This window comes from Arachis hypogaea, chromosome 19, assembly GCF_003086295.3.
Source record: "Arachis hypogaea cultivar Tifrunner chromosome 19, arahy.Tifrunner.gnm2.J5K5, whole genome shotgun sequence".
NCBI lineage: Eukaryota > Viridiplantae > Streptophyta > Magnoliopsida > Fabales > Fabaceae > Arachis > Arachis hypogaea.
Genome location: NC_092054.1, coordinates 110,384,445 through 110,391,539, shown reverse-complemented (window position 1 = coordinate 110,391,539; position 7,095 = coordinate 110,384,445).

Here is a 7,095-nt window from a genome sequence, read left to right as displayed (position 1 = left end):
CTTGCATCTTATGTATATCTCATTCCGATTGAATTTGGTTCTTTTAAAGTTCTTGTTTCAAACCTTACATTCTGTATTATTCCCTACCTGATAGTGTTCTTAAACATTCTCTTGAATTCCTATGAATCCCGTCCATAAATTTTGTTCTTCTCTTCCTAAGTTTGATTATCATTTTAGGTAACTCAAACTTGTTTTAGAGTAACGTGTGATTCCTTGGATATCTGCCTTGTGCTGTTTAAACTCATTTTCTTGGCTCATGTATTCTCTGATGTAACTTTGGACTTGTTGATGCATCAAAGAGAAACGTAAAAATCTTTGTGAACATTTTCCTTGCTGCTTGTCCTTTCTCTGAGGTCTTGTATCCTTTTGAGTGACTTGAGACTTGTTTTGCTGACACATGTGATCGTTAGATATAGCAAGCGATATGTTAGTTTTTTAGGATATGTTGTGCAGACGCAGAAGGTGGAGTTTGTAACTGTCCGACGTCACAGGATGTTGAGGAGCTTGATTCTTGCGAAAGAATTTTGTTGATGTTGGACTTGTGCCTGTTAGTGGGTTGCGGAGGGTTTGATGAGATTGAGGATTCGCAGAGAATCTGTTTCATATGGTATGGTTGGGAATGGTGAAGTTATGTCATGTTGAAGTTTAGGTAGCTGAAGCTCTAAAGTTGGTATGAGTTCAGTGTGCAAACGATATCTCCGTCGTTCTAATACCAGCCTGCCATGTAATTTTTCTGTGTCGAGCCTATCTTGTATCTTCCGCTTTGCGCCAAACCTTTTTCCTATATTTTTAAGCCATAAGAATATCCTGAATTTGAAAACTGTATAAGTATATATATGTTGAGACCTTAAAGCTTCTTCCATCTTGTATCAATTTTTGAGGACGAAAATTTTTATAAGTGAAGTGGGATGTAACACCCCAGATTTTTTAAAATTAAATAATTAGCTATTTGTAAACTAATATATTATATTGAGATGTAATTTTTAAGAAAATTATTTTTAACAAAAATAATTCAATAAAATTTTATGATTATTGAAGTTTAATTTAATTATTATTTATTCTATTAAATTTAAAATTATTTATCAAAAAATAATTTGATGAAACAAAAATTAAATTAATTTTTATTGTTATTATTATTATTACTATATTATTATTATTATTATTATTATTATTATTATTATTATTATTATTATTATCATTATCATTGTTATAATTATTATTATTACTATCGCCGCCGCCGCCGCCGCCTCCTTCTGAAGGAACAAAGGAAAAGAAAATGAAACTTATGCATATATATATATATATATATAAACCAATGCCACGTTTCCTTTATATATACAAAGCACTAATGACACATACCCCTTATTTCTTAAACACCATCATCATCTCTTATTCTCAACGGAACCAAAAGAAAGGAAAAAGACAGAGAAGGCTATGTGGGATTTCATTGTACTTTCGAGTTTCTGAGTTCGATTTCTTGAGATTCGTAATTTCAATAAAAAATTTAATTCGGTAAAAGTATTCGTATTTTCTTTCTCTACACGTTGGCGCTACTTTTGATCGGTGAAAGTTGACGGTGACGTAGCTCTTCTATCCCTTGAGTTCGGTAATTGGAGTTCTAGGAGGCACAGGTGATTTCTGACGTTTTCTTCTTCAGCAGCTCGGTCAAAAAGCTTCTCCAGAATTTTCATTGACTTTGATTTTGTACGAAGGTAGGGGATTTATTTCAAAATTAACTATTTTAATTTACGAATACCATTGAAGTTTAGTGACTAACTGCAAATAATTCATAAATGTCTCCTTTGATTAACTGATGAAAATTGATAAAATTGAGATTGTTGGGGATTTTGAATATAATTGAATGTGATGAAATTTGTTGAATTGTGGCTGTAAATGGTGATTAATATGGGGTTATTTATTAATTTGAATATGCTGAGTTGATTATTGAAAACCTGTTGTGTGAGTAATTGATGAATTGAGTTTGGGTTATGGCTGTGATTATGACTGGTTTCGTTATTATGAGTGATTAACTAGTGAGATTGATTTTGGTTTGATTTGTTAGTATTGAATTGAGATTTGAAAATGATTTATGATATTGGAATTAGTTTGAGTTATTGGAACGATTAAAAAAAAGTTGAGAATGGTTCGGTTGGGACCCGTAAAGGGTGGTGAAGTCCAATTTTAAAAGGGAGATGTTGTCCAATTTTTGTAAAAATATACGAAAAGTGATTTTATTTTTAAAATTTGATTTATAAGTTTATTTTGAGAAATTATTGATTTGATTTATTAATAATTATTGGTTTGACTCAATAACATAAGATTTAAAAGGTTTGAATTTTATTAAAATAGAAAGTGGCTTAATTTCAAAGAAAACGTTCTAATTACTGAAAACTATTTGATTCGATTTATTACAGAAAGTCTTATTTTTGGCTTGATTTATTAAGAAAGTATAAGGTTTTACATTCAAGTTTTTTAGAATAGATTTTGTTTCAAGTTATTATTTGTGTTCGGTTTGTTAAGAGAAAAAAGGAAAGAGAAAAGAGAACACGGCACATGTGATGATGAAATGAATAAAAGGTCACGAGAGGGTGACGAAAAGTAACTAGTTAGGGTGCCGATGTGAGAATATTAAACCTTGGGTTTTATGTGTGAATGATTGTGCGAGGATGCCCATGTGTATGGAATGGCTTCTTGGAGAAAGTGGCACATGTTTCAGCTGGAGAATCAACGCCTGCAAGAAGTAGAAATTTGCAGAGGTTATGCCTGTAACACCCTAATATTCAAATCCTTATGCTCGAGTCATAAGTCAATGATATTACGGTGGTACGACTCTCAGGTGGATTTTTAATAAATAAATATAGGTAATTTCGAAAGGAGTATTAATCGAGAAGCCTGAAAAGAGTAGAAATAAAATCGCGAAGACGTATCACTCACGTTTCGACAACAAAAGATAAACTGTGAAGCCGAAAACGATACACGGACAAGGCGTAGAGGAGATTGAGAGATAGATAACAGATAGATATTTATAACATAAGTAAATAGCCACTAGTCGCGACCCGCGAAGTTTAGGCCGGCTAGGGTACAGTATGAAAGTAGTTGACAACAGTATATCCTAATCTCTCCCAAAGGAAACATGAGAGCCTCTATAGGCAATTCAAAAGAGTTCAATACATAATATAATCTTTTTGAAACAAAGGTGGAGAGATTCTAAGCAAAACACAAAGTAGAGAAAATAAAGATCTTTGCCGTCTCTCAGATGACCCATAACTCACTTCTGAGCACCTGGACCTGTATCTGAAAAACAAGAGATATATACGGAATGAGAACCCCGGGCCCATGGGTTCCCAGTATGGTAAAAGTGCCAAATAAATTCAATGTACTGCAATAAAAACTCACTAAGCATCCTAAACTTCTTCGCCAATTATTCATCCTAGGTTCTCACTAATCCATGAATAGGCAACTGTCATAGGGGAGTACTAAATTTAATTCATGTTTCACATGTTTCCCAACTCGCTGACTCTTCCACGAATCAGACTCAGAATCATAAGCAAAACTATCACCAGTTATTCTATCTCAACAATTCTATATCAATACATCATGCCTTCACCTGGAGCTAGTGAAACCACATCACTGCGTCTACCTAGGGAGTTCAAATTATCTCATTCAATAATCATTATCATCATGCAATCGCATCATCAATTCATCTCATCAAGAACAGCCCTCAACATCCACCGACACCAGCATGAGGGGTCTCTCAGTTGTACAAACACAAGCAATACAGGCAAGTAATACACAAATATGGTACAAGTAGAACAAGTAGCACATAGTCAGGTAACATGGCATATATGATGTAGAAATCCAAAACAAACAGGCAAACCCAACAATTCAAACATATGCAAATGATGAATGCCTTTCCTCTGGCTGATGATATCATCTGTCGGTTATATAGCCAACCCGACATGTCCTGGTAGCTAACCATTGGATAGAAACACCCCTTGCGGAGCAAGTAGGTTTGAGCTACAACCCCCTTGCTACTGCCCGCTCAACCCAGAGCCAGTGAAATAATCACTACTGCGGCTACTACCCAGGCGGGTGTCTAAAAGATCAACCTGGAGCGAGTGGATTCACCACTACTGCCGCTACTACCCAAGCATCACAATCTCTAACCTGGAGCAAGTGGGACGAACCACAACCCTTGCTACTGCCCAGGATCTCAAAACATATATTCGTTCAGTTTAAAAGCAATCATCATTGTTATCAAATCTCAAACATTAACCTGGAGCAAGTGTGATGAACCACCACTCTTACTACTACCCAGGTATCACAAATACTCATTTATTCAAAACTCCATAATTTAACTTATTTATCATAAACATCCTTTCCCGTCTCATACCCGGAGCAAGTGGACAACACCACTGCCTACTACCCGGGGTCACACATCACATTTCAACATTTTCCATTATTATCCATTTAACACATTCATTCATTAATCATATATGCTTTTATACTCAGCCATAACCAATAATGGCTTTGCCATAACCCGGCAATAACTCAGCCATCCGGCTCATGGTTCAATCAAGAACCAGCCATTTATCAATAAATATAGCCCTTCGGCTCATGGCAAACACGGTACTTCCACCGTCATCCTCCATATCTCATATAATCATCTTCGATCATCATTGATCATAACTTTTTCCCTTGCTTCAATCGCAAGTTACCACATCTCCTAGCTCCTTTCTCATTGCTAGGCATATCATAATGATTTAATACATAAGGGGTGAGATCGGAGGCTTAGAAGTATGAGATTTGGCTTTAAAAACTCAAAAATCAACTTTGGCATGAAAACAGGGCCACGCGTACGCGCACTCCACGCGCACGCGTGGATGGCCACAAAATTCATCGACGCGCAAGCGTCATACGCGCGGACGCGCGGGTTGCAAAATAGCCAAACGACGCGCAAGCGTCAACCATGCGTACGCGCGGATACCTTTGTGCCCCAGGCACAAAACTGGCACAACTCTCGGGAAAATGGCTGGGCATTTAGTGCAGCGCATCGATGCACCCGCGCACACCACGCGCACGCGTGAATGGTGCTTTCTCGAAGAACGGCGCGTACGCGCCAAGTGCGCCTACGTGCGGAGGGTCGTTCTGCTAAAAATTTTCTAAGTTAAAAGCTGCAGAATTTACAGATTCAACCCCCAATCTTCCAACGGACATAACTCTCTCATTTTAAATCGGTTTTCACCCGTTCTTCGAACGGCATGGACATCCCGGATCCAATTTCATTTCTAAACAAATTTGGCACAAAACAGAGATCCGTAGTCCAAGTTATGTTCCATCAAAATATACCCAAAAACCATGTTTTCATACAAAACCACAAGGTGCCATTTTCAAAACAAGCCATTTTCAAGTATTTTCAAAATCAACCAAAACATGCCAATTTCAACCCTTTTTGAAATCAATCAAAATGTACCAAAATCAACATCAAGCCATCCTCAACTCACACATTGACACTTTACTAAAATTCCCAAAAATCACATCCAACCCTTTTAACACTTCTCAATCAAATGGCTAAAGGATAAACACAATATCATGTCATACATCTTTCCTCATCCCAATTTCCAATAATATCATTTCCAATCAACCATCATTATACATAATCAATATCATACTCACTATCACGTGGTTTCATCCACAAATCAACCTTAATCATTCCTCAAGCATATATCACAACATACATACCTCTAATGCATCATCATACTATCAAGGCATCAATAATCATAATCACATATATGATCACATAATATATCTCAACCAAACCAAACATACCTCATCTACATAATTTCACCCAAAATTACCAAATTCCACACTTCAACTCCTCAAACCTTATTATTCAATAACTAACCTAATCATTCATATATTCATTATCTGAAATTCATCCAATCACTTGTGCCATCATACAATGCACACATCGACTTACCTTTCTTACCTCTTTCCGGCCTCCGGCCCAAAATTCACGGTCTCCGGCCCAATTTTCACAATTTAAATGCATAAACCACAAATCAATACTCATTACCCAGTACATCAAATTCTCAATACACCAAGCATACAAGGTCACACAATTCTCAACCCAATCATTAATTCACATTACATACCAACTATGCATATTAGCACCAACCATTTACACAATCCAAACTTAATCCTAGGGGCATCTAGCCTAGGAATTCTCATCACAACACACGGTACTTAAATGAAACTTAAACCGTACCTCTTATAGCCAAACCAATTGAGCCTCTTCTTTGGAAGTCTTCACCAACCTTAGCTCCAAACCTTACCAAAGCTCCTCAAGCAATACCAATCTCCCAATTGTGCACCAACATCACCAAATACACTAACATAACTAATATCACATACATACATCAACCTAGGGCTCATAAAAATGACAAATCACAAGGGTTTGAGCACTTCTTACCTCAGCCCATATGAAGTAGGGATAGAACCCACTTAGAATCCATGTTGGAGTATCCCTAAACACCCAAAATCACAAGATTTCAACACTAACTACCCAAAAACGTGTAATAGTGGAGAATTTCGAAAATTGGGCAGAGATGAATAGAATACTCACCAAAAACCTTAGATAAAATTGTATATGATAAGAAGAGCTACGCGTGGCCACAAACGGCTTGTCAATCGGAGCTCCGTAGCTCAAGTTATGGTGGTTTGAAGATCAAAGGGAGTTAGGTTTTCTCTCTTCTCTTCTCTCTTCTCAATTTCAGCGCCCCAACCCTTCTTTTTAGGGTAAAATGAGCTGAAATGCTCATAACTAATGTATATATATGTTGGGTCTTGGGCCCACTTAGGCACGGTTCACTTATTTTTGTCCGTTGGCCCAACTTTGGGCCAAAACCTTTAAGATTAGCGCTCTAAATCGCACTTTAAATATTTCTACCTTCCCTAATTATAATTCCTCATTTCTTAATCTTATTTACTCATAATCAATTTTCTCAGCTGTAGTACCAGACAAATCTCAGCCGGTACTGCCAGTCAAAATTCCACTACGCGCTTTTACGCAGAAAACTATGTTTTTCGACTCGG